Below are 19263 nucleotides of genomic sequence, written 5' to 3' on the forward strand. Positions count from 1 at the left end.
AAATAGTTCTCTTAGTCAATGTTATAAGGCAACAGGGCTTAACTGATATCAGGATGTCAAATATATATCTGTATCAGTGTGTTTGCCAGCCAATAAGTAACAAGAAATTGCAGTGCAGAAACACCAATGACAAGTTTAAGGTAGTTTAGAAACTAGAAGTGACCCTATTTCTTTTTACTACTTTTTTATTACTTCTTTCATCACATTTCTTTTTTACAAATTCAAGAGACGCTGATAAAAAATGTTTGTTTACGTATTTTTGTAAAAAGAAAAAAAAATCGGTAGATAGATCATTATCATATTTTTTCACCTGTTGATGAAGGCCATCAGATGTGGACCTGAAGTTCAGTTTTGTAAAGCTACTGTTGCCAAGATGAATACTGAACCTTCACACTCAACATTATAAATCCTGTGGAAGAATAAAAAAAAAATTACACAAACCTTGAAGGGAAATAAGATTATTCAATTGAATTCAATTTAATGGTTTAATTAATTTTATTTAACTGTATAAAAATTGAAGGTGTGGTTTTATATTGTGGTGCTAAGGAGGGAACAATTTGTTGTTTTCTCACTGTAGTTAGTGTCACCTTACATATGCAAAAATGACATACAAGAATGGGATTGGTATTAGTGATAATAGTAGGGTCCACAGCTGGAGGGGAACTGCTATAGTGTTATCACATACATCACAAGCCATTACTATCCACAAACACCTGAATGAACTGATTTGATATGAAGAGTAAAGGTCTTCACTCATGATAAATCTCTGCTACTGATCGTCTTTGTATTTCATCAGGTTCCATCATTTCTAAATGCACACCCCTGTTACTCCGTCCCTGCTTCACAGAGCTCAGATTCAGCTGGAAGTGAGCGAACAGGGGTAGAGTGTGATCAAATGGTCAGAGTATTATGAGCTCCACACCCCAGCTTTGAAAGAAAACTCTGATCCGAGTTCTCCTGACAAGCTGCAAATGTCACATCATGCTCTCACACAAAGTTCATGTTCAAAGTGCCACTCTGTAACATTGCAATGTCTATTATGAGCCTCTTCTCCTTTACCATGTTGCATCATGGCCGGCTGATGTAAGCTGGTGAACACAAAAGGAAAGGCAGGGGCTCCATCTATCCCAGCCCTCGGCAGCTCTGCTGTTATACCCAGCATCATGACTTTGGGGAAGCCTGTCCTGCTGTTTCTATTTTCCTCTGATATAGTCCCTGACCGCGCCCAGACACCACTCCAAACATCTGCCTGCATCTGGCTGTCCCAATTCTGGTCAGACCAAGGTTCCCTCTCAGCCAAGTGCTGGACAGGATGATGATGACATTGTATCCTGAGAGGAACGATAAAAAAAATGGAAGTCTTTACTTTTTTTCAAAGAAAGCAGCAGAGAATATGACTCTAATGAAAGAGAAAGATTGATTAACTCCAACAAAGAATAGGATGATCAAAATACAGAAACATTGTGGGTGGTTGCGTTCTCCGTTCTAATGGAGGTGGGAGCTGTTGGATACAGCTGTCTCTGCCATTGCTGGCATTGCCAAATTCTGCGACACATCTAAGAGTTGGCGTCATGTCCTGATCTGAATTCAATGAAATGGAAAAAAAGCAGACTGTCCAATTTTATTAATGTGAATCCCACCCAAACCCACTCAACTTCACCACAGCCTGATTTTCCACTTCAAAGGAATATTGAGAGTGGCCCTTTTTTCTGCTTTGTGAGTAAGGGTTCATTTCAGTTTGGGACCCAGTTGGGGTTTACTCTAAGACTGACTGTAAATGTGAAATCAGGCATTGAAAATTTTATTTGAAAAAAAAAAAATTGCTTTCTCTTCCTGTGGAGCTCTCTGTGGAGCTGGCGTACTTTTGACAGCACCTCAGGGATAAATGCTGTCACATTAACAAAGAACAAGAACAAAGTCTACCTTTGTATTAGAAGCAAGGCATATTATGAAAGGTTCAAACTGGACAGGACATAAGGGACTGCATCCCTAATGATAACGTCAAACGAATACACAGAATTTCACCAATTATAACCCTTCTGCAGCCATTGTACAGTTTTGTGTCCTATTTCATATTTTGACAACAACCTTGAAAAAAACTACAATTGATGAAACAAAGAAAAAACTAAGAAACAAAACCAAAACTAAAAAAATGAAAGAATAAGAAAAAGACACAAATAAAAAAGAATGTTTATTAATTTATTTGCTCATCACTATCCAGGACACAGAGAACATAAATACACACTGATAGTCTTTATGAAACAGCTGTCCAGGTGTTGATACTTCCCTATCCATCAATCATGGACAGTCTGGGTCCACTGCCCACCTGTGAAAACACAGCACACCTCTCCTCCCATTATTGGGTGAGATGGTGCAGCAATGGAGCTCACTGGTTCCAAATTAACCCCAGTCATGGTTGGACAGCGGGGATGCTTTTCCATCATCTGTCTCTGGAGCAGGGCTTCACTTGGCATCTTAACATGCATTCTCTGTTGGCACAACTGCATCACAGTCTGGTGAATTTGGTTTTTCTGTTTATTGCTCTGATTTTTACCATGTAGAGATAAAACAGTGAGTCAATTAATAGACAGCTATGGGCTGTGGGTAATTGTGATGGGCATTTTCCACACTTTTTTGACATTTTTCTGGTATGAATGTTTATCTTTATGATTTGTTTTTATCATGTATCTTATTACTTTTTCAATATATAGCAATTTATAAAGTTTTGGCATATTGGATGTTCCCTGTACCTCTCTGCCAGCCTGGGACAACAATAGGCCAGAGGCCACAAGAGAAGCCACAAGACCATATGCCCAACCCATGTTCGTAGGAGGCCTATTGGCTGATATGCATGCGGATGCATGCGATTGGTTGTTCTTTGGTTTTTTCTGCTTTATACCTACCCTACTTAAATGTTGACTCTATTTACGTTGTTCTAAATACTAAAAGTGTTGCTGGAGTTCAGATTCTGTAGGATGAAATTGGACAAGTTGTCATTTTTTCACATGCAGTATGTCTGATCCTAACATACAAGTTATACAAGTCCTAGGAACGCTGTGAGCATTTCACTGTAAGTGCAGACCTGGGAAAAGGATATGTTTTGCATGTTAATAATTGCATATGGATGTGTAAGGGATTTACACAGAGTGTGACTGGTATGCGAGAGTGTGGCACTGATATTTGGTCTGTGGTTATGGAGGTGTGAAACATGACTGCATGTCTTTGCGTTTGTCTCTGACATTGTACAAGCAGAAGCTCCATAATCTTGACACTCAAGCTTGTGTGCAGCCAAACACTATAGGTGCGTGTGTGTGTGCACGTGTGTGTGTGTGTGTGTGTGTGTATGTGCATGTGTGTGTATGTGTGTGCGTGTGTGTGTGTGTAGCAGGTCTGAGCTCTGCAGAAGGACAGCTTGGAGATAACCTAATGACGTCACAGCCTGAGTCAGGTCCACTATCTCTCCCTGACAGCAGAGCTGTGCGTCACTCCTTACATGCCCAGCCAGCGAGAGAGAGAGAGAGAGAGAGAGAGAGAGAGAGAGAGAGAGAGAGAGAGAGAGAGAGGGAAATATAGAAGGAGGAGAGGCGGAGGAGGGAGAGAGGGAAGGTGGAGAAGAGGAGTCAAAGCGCCTGGAGGATAGGATGACTCGGATCATTTAGTGTAAGCGAGTGGGACCCAGGCCAGACCAGCACTAAAGTGGAAGAGTTTTTAATAAGGACAGGGAGGGACAGAGGGAGGAGAGGTAATGGCAGGGACAGATTATGAAAAGGACTCTTTACAGTAAGTGGTGATCAGTGGGAGAGTGTAAGCAGTAAAAAAACAGCAGGGTAAACATATTTTTGAAAGTGTAGTGTAAAATTCATGAAGAAGAAAGGAAGGGGGAGAACAAGAAGGGGGGATGTAGTGAGAAAATAAGTGGAATGAGATGGGTTCAAGCAGAGGCAGGTCAACAGTCTATCATACGATAATGAACATTTTTACAAGAAGAAAAAACAATATGATTCAAAGAATCTGGAAAGTGCACCAGCTTGTACTCCTGCTAATTATAGGTACTGTTGTGTGATAATTACATTCATGCCCGTCTCTTTTGAAGAGGAAAATTTCTCCCTATGGATTTCCTCCATCACATAGCTCAAAACTCCAGTATAAACATGACCACAAATATATCTGCTTGTCATTAACGGTTTCATGGTTGAGGATTAAGTAAATAGAAAAACAATGAAGAAAGAAGTGAAATGGGCACTAAAGGAAGGAAAAAGTGGTAATTGGTCAAAGAATGTACGAGACATTCCTCCCTTGTATCTTTGCAAGTTTGCATATTTGTGTGATACATAATTACACTGACATTTCAGACATACAACTCACATGAAACTAATTTTGTGAATTCAGAGCGTGTACTGCACAGGGTTGATATTTGGTGTTTGGCTCTGACCCTGATTTTTTTTTGTGCACAAGCATCCACCAAGCTCAGCACTGAGATTTAGGAATGACAAACGCAAACGTCTCAATTCACTACAGAGATACACACTCAAAAGTCCACTTTAATGGGTATACCAGTACAATCGCTCCAATACAACTGTATAAAGTCTGCTTTTGAAATAAAAAATTAGAAACACCTCTCGCTATAATGTTGTCCAGTACAGCGCCACCTTTAACTCTTACTTTGATACTACAGATATGAGTGAATCTACACATTTCCGACAATGTCAGCAAAAACTTATAAGGATTAAGTTTGTAAATTTAATATATTGTACCAAAAAAAGTGGCCACTAAGTGCAGTCTCATGAATTCAGTCCATTACTTGCAGATACTTGCCAAAAAAACACATCTTAAAGTCACAAAACATTGTAGTTAACAACAGACAGTTCCAGCCCGTGAGATATTATGTAGTATGTTAAATAGATTTATAGTCAATGCAAGAGGTTAACGGGTTTCCCTCTGTAGCTACCTAAGGCATAGGTTCTGAGTTATAGTTTTACCAGTTGATATCATCTCCTACAGTCAGGCTTTATTATGCTTTATAGTCCCTGCAGTAGCTGTGTTTACATTCTTTAATTTACTTTTACTTCTACTTATTTATTGACCAGAGTTAGATCCAGGTAATATATAGCGTGTTTTGACATTGGCCTCACTCTCAATAAACTCCACCATCAGAAACATATAGGGGAAAATATAGGAAGCCAATCACAGTTCTTGCAGTCCCCATGTGGTATCACCATTGATGCCGCACTTACATTTTTGAGGAGGTGCACATCAGCTGTGCCGTAACGTTTACGCATATGCAGGTAGCTGCCGTAGGTATGATATAGCCCTTCAACGCAGAAGTAAAATCCAGCATTAGTGTAAAATAGGAGCTCTTCTTTAAATTAATAACCAACAGAAGTCAATGCATCCCCTCCCAGGAGATCTGTGGGAGGACAAAATGAATGGTACAAGTCAACACTTACGAAATGCATGATCCCAGGCTGATGACAGCAAACTCCTTTTGAATGGTGTGTTCGAGGCGTACAGGTGAGACGAGAAGGACCAACAAACTAAGTAAGTGAAATTGTGACAGCAGCATCGGGACGTGCAAGACAAACTAAAACGCTGCACTGACATCATCAGACTGTTAGCAGGAAAGCTTGTTTAACAAATACTGCATGAAGAGCGGCAGCAGAACAAAGATGGGCAGAACACTGATTTCTGCACTGGATATATGTTGCAGTGAGCAGTGTACATCGGTGTAACTCAAGTTGTCTGCAAGAACTAACTTTTAGACTTTGCTCCATACACACATCTACCCACACACACTTGAATACTATGTGTTAGAATCTGGAGTTCAATCGGTCAACATCACAGGAATGTGTTTGCTGATGAGGAAGCCCCTGCCCTCATTTCCCTCTCCATATCAATGAGCTTGCAGTGGGTTGTGCGTCATCAAAACATATCACACTGTTTACAGTCAACTGCAATGTCTGTCGGTGAAAACTCATGTGAAACCTGTATCTAGAGAGAGAAAGGAAAAACTAACGTCACACAGTCTGAAGGAGCTGTATGCCCCAGATCTCCCTGATATCAATCTACTGCTACAGCAATCTGCTTATAAGTGTCAGTGATGTTGTACAGCTGTAGTGCATCAGTGAAATGCATCAAAAATATATTACCTTATGTATTCAGTTCAGTGTGGCAGGAGCGTAGGACGCAGAAGCACCACTGACATTAAAATATCTTCTGCAGGTTGCACAAGCAGCAAAATGGAGTGGTGTCCCATGTTAGGTTAAACAGGGTAATTGAATATGACCAAATAGAGCAATCAGATGAATAAGTCCCTTAAATCTTTGCCAAATCTAATCAGTAGCTTCTGACATGTTGTGTGTGATATCAGCGCTTAAAAAGACATTGTAATTCCCCTTGGAGCTGTCAGTAATTCCAGTGTATGACGCATCATTAACTTTATAGCTCATATGCTGGAGCCAAGCCACAGATTATCTTTTAAGACTACTCACTGTGATAGAGCGGCCCTCATGGACAATCCTGCTTTAAGAGCAAAAGCAACAATTTTAAAGGAAATATGCTCTAAACTACAGACAACATAACATATCTGAACTCATACAGAAGCATGAATGCTAAAAGAAAATATGTTTCACGTCAATAAATGCTACACTGCCTCAGCAACGACAAAAAAGGAGACACACAGGAGTAATGATAGACGCAAGAGCATGTCTTTTCAGAATGCAATGTAAAATTTTAAAAGGTCAGAAATCTTATTATTCGTGCTCATGAGAAGCATATATTCCTGCCAGTGGAAGCCAGCTTTCAAATCTTGCAGAAAGAAAGACTTTCCAACAGGAAAATAATACAGTGTATTTCAAGACCTCCAAGGATACAAAAACTGACTTAGTATTTGGATTTAACCTGGATAATCACTTAATATGCTTTTATTCACTTGTCTTTTCACCTGTTACCATATAGGTGCATACATTTTAAAATGACTGTATTTATCTTTTCACCTACGAGCTAGTATAAGTTTCCAGCTTCTTATTCCTTTTTTTGTGGTTGGCACTAAGTACCTCCACCTCAAATATTGATGTAATATTGATTTTCACTCCCTTTACAGGTAAACTGGATAATGAGACCTTTAAAAATAAATTCCTTTAAGGCTATAGACACATGTTCACGGTGAATGGAGCCAGACAGTCACCCATTGAGACTGTTGTTTTCATTCATATCAGTAGTAGTTCCTGTGTTTTCGGGGGAGCTAAGGAAGAGAGGGGAGGATCACACAGACTTTCTCAACCACTAACACTATCATCCTTTCTATATCGCTGTCTTTACATTTTAACACACATGCACTAGTTCATGCTTGAAGAGAGGAGCTTTCATACAGCACTCGCAAGTCAAGCATAACTGCTATTTCTGCACTTGAACCAAAAGCATCTCAGCACTGAAACACAGTAGCTGAGGCTGTTGTCTGCCATGTTTTGGACTCCCGGTGAATGAGCAGAGGAAGAAATCTTATTGGTGCTAGAGTGCATTAGAATCACATGCATTTTACATGTGCAATGCATTTGATGGTGAGGACAATTGGCTCTGTGGTTAAACACTGCAAAAACATAACATGGTCCAGTATATTATAGGAGAAACGGTATGCCGTTTTCCTAGACCAGACCAGATGAATGATGAGTGATGAATGACGAGGGAGAGAAAGAAAGAAGCAAATAGAGGAAACACAGAGGAGGGAAAAGGGGAGAAGCAAAAGAGAAATAAAGAGAACAAGTGTGGAGAACGACTGTTTATTTGACGAGGGGTGATTACGATCAGACAAGGTGAAGCCAGTGCTTTTGTGAAGGGTGTGATCCCTGAGGAGAGGGAAAATTGGAGGGACAGAGAGAAGGAGGGGGCATAATATGTGAAAGGAGAGCTAGAGAGAGGGGGAAAGATAGAAAGAGCAAATGCAGAGAGAGCAACTGCTTTAAAAAACATCTGGGAGCCATCAGGGAGCGGAGAGAAAAACGCTGGACTCAGCTGAAACTCTCAGCTCCCCTCGCTACACTGCTTGCCTACTCGCCTGCTTCACATCCAACTAACACCTTCCCCCAAAAGACACAAAACAGAGGGAGGGAGAGTAAAGTCTATCAGGGAGCAGAGAGAGTCCTTGAGCCCTGTTAGCTCCTACTCCCCTCAGACTGCAAGGAGTGCTGTGAAAGTGGGCTGTGTATTTGGTTATGAATGGGAGGGCCACACAATGCAAAATGTGTGCTGTAAATGACATCCAGTCACGCAACTCAGCATGTCTGAAATTCATCTGAAGCTGTAAAATGCAACATATAAAAGCTTCACCAAGTGATGTTTGGTGTGCCCACGCGATGTCAAAGCAACGCTGTGTTCGCCTGCGTTCCCTCCGTCCTGTCACCTGCACTCGTTGATCGTTTGAAAAATTCAACATATGACGTCTAAGAAGGCGGCATACGTCCATGGATGGCTATAAGGATTTACCTCCACAGGCTCTCACTTGAAAACACAGAGAGACATGGAGTTTCCTGTGTGGTCACAGTGGTGTGAGCACAGGGTGGCATCCGTCCATGTCTTCATTGAAATGGCACGGCTCATGTGATGGCATTAGCAGAAATGTCAGTCACCCAGTCCCAGCAGTTGTGTAAAGGGCAGACTTTCTTTCTCCACGGCACCACCGCAGCTATCCACTAAACCAGCAGATTCCCATAGCATGTCTCCTTTTCATTTTCAAAGGATGGAGCAGACAGGCAGCTGCAGATGACATATGCATGTACACTGTGGTCTTTGAGCATTTGAAAAAAAAAAAATTTAAAAAATCAAAAAAAAGTCTTTGTCTATTTGACAGTTATATAAAAGTATAAATTCTAAAGTTTGTTGTGAGGTGGATCCTAAAGTGAAAAGGCCATGGCATGGGGTCATAAAAATCAAAAGGGGTCGGGGAATAATAATCCAGTGACACTCTGGCTCTTAGAATACAACATGCACATTTTGTGCACAAATTTGACTTCTGGTCAGAGGAGAATGAGAAAGTCTGAAATGAAAACTGTTCAATCACTAGCAAGCACCCAGCTTCTCAGTGAATTTCATGGAAATCTGTGACTTCTTGTTTACAACTGGGGTTCACCACGGGGTCACAAAGAATGTTTAGGAGTCATACATGAAGGACCACGAATATCCTTATTAAAAAATAGCTTTTGAGGCCCCTTTTAATGGACCAAAGTCTGTCCGCAACAATTAATGTGTACATACTTGCACAAACCATGCTCTCCAACACTGTAGTTGCGGCTATGGACAAATCTACAGCAAACACACAGGAGGGCGAGCACCCAGTGTGAGAAGCATGCAACAGACCTTGGTCATGGGACGTTGCTGACCTGATGAAAAGTCAGGGATCATAAAAAAATAATCAGGAATGTTCTCTGTGGACCATGAATATACATACAAAATTTTATAGCAATCATGCCGGTAGTTGGGAAGATACCAAAAGTCTGCTGACAGGCTGACCTGATCACCAATGTGAGGACCCACTGCTACTGCACTAATTCATAGATTTTTTGAAGGACAGAAATAATATAGTAATGATATAATACTGTGTCAGATCATGTGACGTAATTGTCTTCACTTCAGAAGATAGGGTCCTTACAGACCAACGTCCCTGGAATTTGTTGGAATTGTAGCAGGTTGAACGTTTGCTCAAGCTGAACTCCAGCTGTAGGATGTTCACCCATAATTTATGATTAATAATATAACGCTCCTCTGTATTTTAGAGCTATTGAAAAGCAAACATCAGGTGATGTTTCTTCTCCACAACTGATAAAGGCAAAGGTTAGAAAATAATTTTGAAATTGATGTGGCAGATGTAGCAAATGTTAATTTTTTTTGCAGTGTTTATCGTTTACTTCTGTGCAATATGGATTACAGCATAAAAAAAACCAGACACCACCTGCTACCTTACATTGTTTTGCCTCATGATGATCCATCTGGCACCAATAAAATTAATCTTGACCTTGAAATTACAAAATCCTAGCCTCTACAAACAAGCTTCTGTCAAATATGTAAATACATATACTCTCAAAACTACACAGATCACATCTGACCCTCATTAGCTGTAGGAGGGATTTATCAGTCACCTTTTAAAGCCAGTACAACTCTTCACAGTTTAGAAACTGTAGTGACTTTGAGCAGAGCTGAGTTATCACTGGACACTACAATGACAACTTAGCATCAGCATTCATGTCAGGAGGAGGAAGAAAATGCATTTCTTTATGAGCCATTTGTAGAACGCTTCTTTCCATCAAACCTGTAACAAGTCCATTTTCTGTTGGTAATCCCTCTCTGAAGGAACACATTGATATGTAAATTGTTGTCTCAGAAAGGCAGAATGGTTATTAAAAAGGGGACACAGATTGAAAATGATTCAGGGACGACCTCTGTAATGTATTCATACCACGGCAGAACACTGCTGTCCTAACATTTCAAATGTAACACACACACACTGTCGCTGGCACTTGCTTCGCAATCATTACTTTATAATTCTGCTGGATTCATTTCCAGCAGAGCAGAGTTAAAGGAATATAACAGCTTCAACCTCCTGTCTCTGCGCTCATTTATACACCAATAATTTCATCACACACTCCACAGCAGTGTAAGAGTGAAAATAGATATTCTAAATATAAAAACAAATAGCCATTGAGGCTCCCTCTGGGGTATTTTAATCTGGTGTGCTACAAATATTCCAAAATAAAAAAATTCACATAGAGTGTAGAACTCAATCCTGCTCACAGCCTGACACAAACTGTCAGAGGCTTTTTAGCTTTTGCCCTCCTTCCCTTTCTGTAGCACACTGTTTAAAGGTAGCTCCGCCGTCTCATATCCAGACGTTGGCTCCTATGTGACGGGGGCATATTCTGACATTTTCCCTCTCCCTGCTCCTAACCTGTGTGCACTCACATCAATCTCAGTCTCCAGGAGAGCCTAGAGGAGTGCAGAGGCACAGTAAAGGTCCTGACCCCTGCTGTGTACTGGGACAACAATGATCTGTACAGGCAGGGACAGCTCATCTCACAATGTAATAACTATCCTATCAGGCTGTGGGTTTTAAAGGCTTATGGCAAACCAAATCCTGGTGACTCTAGTTGACCTCGTCATGATAGCACAACATTCATAATATTCATGAGGGAAGACCTGCCTTCAAACATTAGAGTCCCGCACATTTTCTACCCAAATCTATCGCCTGTTTCCTCAGAGGGAACTGGGAGGAGACTGATTATAGTAGAATTATGAATAAAGGAATACAGGTGAGAATAACTTTGCCTGGTCAGCACATAGGTTACTCCTGCTTTTACCAGTGACTTATTGCACCAGTCAGATGCTGCGAACAATGTTACTGAATCATTTCCTCCTGCTAAAATACATGAGCGTAAACTTTTCGACCAACGACTGATTTCTTCTCCAAATGAATCCCCCTCTAAATCTGATCAGCGTGTCATCTAAGTGATTTTTTTCCTTTCATTAGTCGTTGCAGTCTCCCCCTCCCCCACTCCTATCCGCTGCCCTCCTTTTATCTATCTTCTATTCTTGCGCTCTTCATCTCCCCCACACACCAACCCCGCCTGTGTCCCTCTCTCCTCCCCTTGCCTCTCCTTTTCTGGCACGTCCCTCTGTCTTTGTGTTGCCATCCAGATGAGGTAGCAGTGACGACAGTGGTGATGCACGGCCCGAGCAGAGTGCGGGACAGAGTCATGGAAGAAACATGGGCATCGTCATCCCCATCATCGTCATCATCAGCCAGATGAGGGGAGCCAAACTTGAGCTCTGTCCATCCCCATCAGGCTGGTTGACAGTCACAAACTCATCTGTTATTCCACTCATCAATTATACACAGGCCAAAGGAGCCCTGAGAGGCAGGAGGCTGCAAAGGCCCCTCTCCACGTGTCGTCCCCAACCGCAGCACAAAGACACAATGCAGTGCTCTGTGTTCAGCCCTTATCATCACTGTCCTCCGTCAGTCTCTCTGAGAGCAGGAGGCAGCTTGTCATCATGCCTTTGGCCACTGCTGCTATGTGTGGATGTCATGTATCTCATCGTGAGGTTAAGGTTAGATCATGCAGGCAGCAAAGACACGATGATGAGACTGTAGACCAGGGAACCACTCTGAGTGAAGATATAAGTTTTCCACTAAGAGTCCATTAAATGAGCAAATATGATTTCAGTGTTTATATTTTGAACTGGAATCTGTGTCTGATTAGTGGCTCCCTTTGAATGAAAATGCACTGACCAAAACAAAACTGACAGATAGCCAACATTAATCCTGCTCAGGTATTTATACAAGCCTCCATTTTTCGGTCCGCATTCTAAACCATTGTTTCCCCAACTGTGATTTACCACACAAGTGGGACCAATAACAACCAACAAACATGACATAAAGTCCTGGAAAACAGATTTAGAAAGGAAAAGCAACATTTAGCCGTCGAGACGATGCATTAAAAGCTCCATGTTGGGCTTGTGTCAGCTAAAAGAGTAAAACAGAGCTCAGAATTTACTGCTTTGTCATCACAGATTAGAAATCGTCTGATGTTGTGGTCAAGGAAACATCTTAAATATAAGAAGAACAGAGTCTCATGATGCTATCTGGAGGATACAGCAGTCAAGTGGTCACTTCTAGTGAAAAAATTCAGAGACTAATGGTTGGGTAAGCTATTACCTGTCTGCAAACACTGCTAATTCTGACAGGTACAAAGCCCTCCCAGCCATTCTTGGAAAGATACACAGTACTCGGCAACAGGGCCACTCTCACGTTGTCTAGGGCTTCATGATCCTGCCTTTAAAAGTGCTGTACAGACGATACTTTATTTTTTGGACACAAGCCTTTTGATAGTTTGAAAAGACACACAGTGTCCACTCACACACGCTAACACTTTTACAGTCACTAGATATTTCCATATCAGGCAATGGAGCTGGCGTTGGGCAGCTCATTCAGAGAGGCGGGCTGGCCGTTAGATGAAAGAGGTAGCATCCATGCCAGAGTTAGTGTAACGTGCCCATTCCTTGTGTGTGTGTGTGTGTGAGGGAGAGAGACTGGTCACCACTGCATTAAGTAATCTGACCTGATCAGGCAGCTAAACACTAACCTTGTAAGTCAGCCGGATCAAACAAGCTCAGCTCAACAGTTTCATGTGAACGAAATACAACAGTGACGAGTTGAGTGTGTTTAACAGAACTTGTCTTCCTTTTACTGATTTTAAGATTGGACTGTCTCTCCCAGCAGAGAGCATCTGCTGATGTGCCCCTTAATGTAGGTATTAATTCTGGCCCATTTCACATTTGGTATTTGGTCTTTCTTTTTATGATAGTTACTCTTTTTGAATAACCTATGCATGTTATTGAATTTGTGATGTTGCAGATTCAGTGTGATTCAATGTGAACCTTTTTTTTCTTATCCTCTAGTGCTGAATCAGACAGTTTAGTCTAGTGCTGCTCTGATTGGTTTTTGTCTGGGAGTGGATTGATTATTAATTATGTAGATTGCAACCACCTGACTAAGATCCATAACATTAGCTAATAAAACATCCTGGCAGCATATCTTTTACTTTGTTTATTGTCTACATGACAGCGATGTCTCAACATCCACTGAGGTGTGTACATTGCACGCTGCTGTGAAACCAAATAAAACATGCTGGTGTATAGTAAGTGAGCACACGTCATATTCTATTTCCTGTTGGCAGACCTGCCAAATCCACATGGGATTGATGGACTTTCATCTTACTCTAAGCTATTGGCTAATGTGAGGAGGAAAAGAGAAATAGAGTTGTATCTGTCAGAGCCTAGTGCACAATATCATGAGAAGATAATAAAGGGAAGGGAGGATAGAAAGAGGGTGAGAGATAAAGCTAGAGAGACCACACAGAATGCCAGGCAACAATGTTGATAAATTGCAGAAGCCTGGAAAATGGGAGGCTGTATGAGGAGAGGCAGCAGACCAATCAGATTTCAAGGACAAATATATTTAATCATCAGAGAAAAAGGGGTCCAGCTTAGACAGAAGAGAAAAACTCAACACAACCAGCAAGCCCCAATTACTCCACTGATACCTATCGTGACGATGAGGGAGAGGCCAGTGATGAGGAGATAATGCTGATGAGTGTAAGTCATACTGCTCTGGCAATGATTGGTGTATAACCTGATGTCCTCTGAGTGATTTCTTTTTGCATTATCTTGTTCAATAGCACAATGTTGCTCTCTCCCTCTCGTGCGTCCCCTTTGTCATAGAGAAAGTAGTTTTAATTCTGTCTGAGGTCGAGGATGATCTGAAGCAATCTGACAGGAGGGGAATGGTTTAAAAGGAAGACAAGGAGCATGACATTATTCCCATATGGTTGTGACTGAGGTCACACACAACCTCCATCCTCTATAGACATACACATAGGAAATATGTTATGGCATGGTACCTAAAGGATTGAGACGGACTTATTCTGTTTCACATGAGGTCAAAGAGAAGCTGATGCTGAGCATGGCTAATGTGCCTTCACTAACTGGTTCTCCCCAGGGCCTGAGTTCAGAACACAGAAAACAGGCCTAACCATTTATTCCTGCATCTGTCATCACTGCACAGCATGCTGCAACCACTACCATCCCGTCCACAGCTCTTGACCCTCATGAATCAGTCCATCAACCTGCCGTGATCAAGATGCAACGTCAAAACTGAAACAAGTTAAAGGCTGTCTGGATTCATGCCGGTGCTCGTCAGGAATCCGGACTGGAGCCATATAGGTGCCCAAAATCTGTTTACACTTGCATTTTTCTCACAAAATTATGTATCCTCTATTGTAAACTGAAATAAGAATTAAGGATGTGAATTAACTCCCACATCACTGTATGTAGCATAAAACTGTAAAAACTTAATTTACAGATACATAAATGAGAATAAATAAAAGTCAGAAAAATAAATCATAAGCAGAGGCCAGAAACATAAATGAAAGCCAGTGAGGAAGCAGAGCATAATTGGTTTATGTTTATACTGGCGATTATTTGTCGTATGATGATCACCAGCTGGAGGTTGGACGGTTTTATCTCTCTGCAGAATCTAATCCAACCAGATCCTCACTTATTCCCACCACAACCAGAAAACAAACATGAGAGAAGAGATGTGATATATGGAGTTTTTTTTTTTGTTTTGTTTTGTTTTTTTTGTTTTTTTTTTTTTTACAACAAATCCAAGCAGAGAACATTACTCTGAGCTGAAATAGGAAACACATAATGCCCCAATCATATATATACTGTGTCCCCATTGTTGCTGTTTTTCCTCTGGTGCTGATGACACAGTGCAGATCTGATGAAATACTATCATCTATAAATAAAAGCTGTTACTATTGTTCAGCTGCACAGCCTGATGGGAGAGTAGAGAGGGAGCATGATGCTGGGTAAATGGCAGAAGGGCCATTCAACTCTGTGGCAGAGCCTGGATGTTGAAGCAGCAGTGAATGAGTCTTGGGCAAGCACGAAGACAGAGCTTGACATTAACTCATTAATGCAGGCCATCTCATTGCTTTCAGGTCAACTGTAATGACAACTTACATAACCCCTACACACTGACTTCCCCCTTCAGAGGGTCCCAACATGATATTTGCATGATGTCGAGTGGGAGTCTATTAGACTCTTTGTACTGGGAGAGTAGCCACGTGATTCTTTAGGACTGGTGTTCATAATTTGTGTAATTAAACAGATTAAACAGTAAATAGGTCACAGTTACAGTTATCATCACCATAGGTGTGCAGTTTGTCTATTGTCCAAAACTTTACACTGTAAGAGACTGTAACCTATTATCTGTATTTCCACAATCATTGAAGGAAAGTTTGGAAAAGCTGCTGCATGTGAAAGGTTTTCACAAAAGATGTGTAACAAGACAGAATAATATAATCTAAAGGGGACTTGTAGTTCTTCAATAAGCGAAAGCATGAAGTGAAAGCTCATTGAACACTCACAATTGTTTCTTCTTTTCTTTTCTTCTTTTTTCCTCTCCTTTTTTCTTGGGATGGGAACTAGAAATTAGGTAAGTTCTATGCTTGTAAAAGTCCTATTTTTTCTTGATTTAAAGGTCTAATGTTATATTTCAAAAAATCAATATCTATCAACACCAATACTTAATCAATACTACATGAAACAAAACAAGATACGTGTTAATTACTGAGCTTTAGGCGTATTGGAGAGAGCCGGGTAGTTGTTCTGTAAACTTTAAGCATCGTGGCTACAGCTCCATACTTAAAATACAGACATGACAGTGGTATTGACTTTCTGACCTGTTTTTGAATTTTATAAGCTACACTATGATATATCTGTTAATTCATTGAGAATCAGTTTGACACTATTGTACAATAACCTGTGACCAAACAGTGCAGCCACAGCTCCTTCAGACTTTTTGGGTCAACTTATTCCGTGCGAAGAACAGAATAATTCCTGAGAACCACAAAGTCTGAGATACGTTGAAAGAAGGGATCATCTGCTCTATAACCTGGTGGAAAGCGAGCTAGAGACCACAACTGAGGATTGACTGGCTTCCCCAGCTGGAAGATGTTTAGACAGGATCAGGTCCTTGTGTTGACAGGAGGGGTCAACAGTCATAGCCACTTAAGGACTGATTATTGACCGTTTCTCCAGTATGCAGTCTGCAATAATGGAAGGGTCCAAAGCTGTCAAAATATATTTGTGCGCAGTGCTTAAACAAATGAATGACCCATCAGAATGAATAATACAAGGAGATGAAGCTAGGATGGACAGTTATGTCACAACACAGACTTGTGGCATCTCAAATAGACTTAAAAGTAAAACACTGAGATGGAGAGGTCGCTCAATAAAAAGACCATTAGAGCTTTTTGCTGTAGCAGATGAAAGACTGAGGCAGTTTGCAAATTGTCTTGTGGCTGATATGCTTATGTCCTTATTTTTGCAGGCACGCATTGTGTGCATATTGCCCCAGCTCCCTGCATGAATCCCTTATATGGGCTGTTGTCACACTGATGCATGTTAAACTGACTTTTTTGTAATATTATATAAAACTGTGTCATAAAATGTCTAAATGATGCCAAATTACAAAAAGATAATCTAAACCATGGGTGTACATGTATGTAGATTGCAAGTAACAAATAAAAAATGTTTTGGACACAAAACTGTTGCCCAAACACTACAGTTCTGATGAACTCCTAACTTTAAAGGCTTATTGATCAGCCTTTACAATAATACTCCTAACTGAACTCCTCAGGTTTACCAGTGAACAAGTCCCACTCATTTCCTAGCAATTCTTTCTCTGAAACATGTGAGATGGCGAGGAAAAACAATTCCAGTCCAGGATTTAGCGCAGCAGCTCATCGCTTTTGTTCTTGATGTAATGCCTTCATTCTTCACTGAGACAGTGGTGCATGCAGCCAAAGCAAAGGGAAGATTTTGCGCACAATGAGAAATTCAGATGGATAATTCAGCACCAAGTGTAAGTGGAGCCGCAGACAATGGACGAGCTCCAGGTTTGAGTAGTTTGAGTAGTTGGGCCACAGAGGCAGTGGACAACACAGACACAGTGTCACACATGACTAATGGACCGGCTTAAAGAGGTTCACATGTCACAGTACAAACTGTCCTTCCATTCCTGGTGTAACTTCGATATTGAAGTATGTGTCATCAATAAATTCACATCTGCATACATACTGTGATTAATCCAAAACAAAAACTATTTATCTGGGATTTTGCCAATGGAGACAGAGGCGAAGGGATTGGCATCATAATGGGTGTTTGGAGGAAGATGAGATGTAGGGGGGGAAGCTCATCTCATTGGGTTGAGCAAACAGACGTCACTTCAGGGTAGTTTCCTAGTGTTTCACAAACAGGCTGTGGCAGGATTAGGTTCTGCAGGCTGTGCTGCTGTCTGCTTTCTAAATCTGCCTGCCAGTCTTCCTATCATTCTGTTAGCTCTCACTTCTGAACTTCTGAAGTCATGGTTCAGACTAAAGCTCAGTAACAATGCACTGTTGTTCAATTCAAAAGATCCTGCAAATAATCACTTGTGGGAAATGCTAGAAATACGATCTACCAAAGAGAGAAGAAGACATTAAACATACAGTATATGGATACTCAACCCAACTGTAGCGATTGTAGGTCTTTGAGAAGGTCTTCAGGTCAAGGTTATGGCATATAAAAAGAATAAATCTATGAAATTATGAAATAAATGTCTGTAGTTTTGAGTGGGCACTGATGGACTGTTGGAGCACTGTCAAGTAATTCATAATAAATTGTGATAAATACAGTAATTTTACAGTAACAAGTATCAGTAATTTTAAAAGAAACAAAGAATGTTGCTAATTTGAGGCTAGCGCAACATACATGCTGTCAAAAGCAGATTCTTCATGCTTCTGCTCAACAATACTGGAAAAAAAAAATCAAGGGCAGAACACAAAGGCAAAGCAGCAGACTGTTTAAACTAATATAGCTGCTAACAGGAATCATCAGAGCCAAAAAACAAGAGCACATTGATTAGTACTTTGCAAATGCCTACTGAGCAACAGTGATCAGTATTGGAGAAAGCAGATGTGGCCCCATGGACTCTTGGACAACTTTGTCACAGCTAAAAATGAAATAAATCAGTTGAGTGTCGTCAACAGAACTGTGGGAATGTTATTTACTCGAGATACTGTAGGTCTATTCAACTGTCTTGCACTATGACTCATGAGCAACTGAATTATAGGACATAATGTGTGCACCCCAGACTCACAGGACGGCTTATCTTTGAGAACTTCCTGCCAACTGATGACTTATATTATGTGATCCTGTGGTAAGTCCCACACTTAAAATAGTATAAACAGGGACTGAATGTAGCCTTTAATTTTAAATATTTTTTGAACAGTTGTTTTTGCAGAGTTTCATCAAACCAATACAGCAAAATCTAGCTAATATAACCTAACATCAACCTCATGAAGTCAGATGAAAAATGTGAAAATCCAGATGTAACAATAGAGACATCCAAATATGTCTTTCTTTGGAACATAATGGAGATTGAATCTGTTCTGTAGAGTACAGAAAGGTGGTTTTAACTCTAGACTGAATGATTTAATGGGCTGAAGTTAACCCGACTGCATTTGGTGCAACTGAAAAAGGGGTTGAAAAATACACAAACCAAGCATTTTTTTAGGAACACCATACTAACACTGGGTGAGGCCTCCCTTTGCTCACAGCCTCAGTTCTTCATGACTTAGCTTTCTTTCAGATTCAGGTCCATGTTGACAT

Source organism: Trachinotus anak, unplaced genomic scaffold (genome assembly GCF_046630095.1).
Source record: "Trachinotus anak isolate AG129_WGS33_773 ecotype Australia unplaced genomic scaffold, CSIRO_AGI_Tana_v1 ptg000002l, whole genome shotgun sequence".
In the NCBI taxonomy this organism is placed as follows: Eukaryota; Metazoa; Chordata; class Actinopteri; order Carangiformes; family Carangidae; genus Trachinotus; species Trachinotus anak.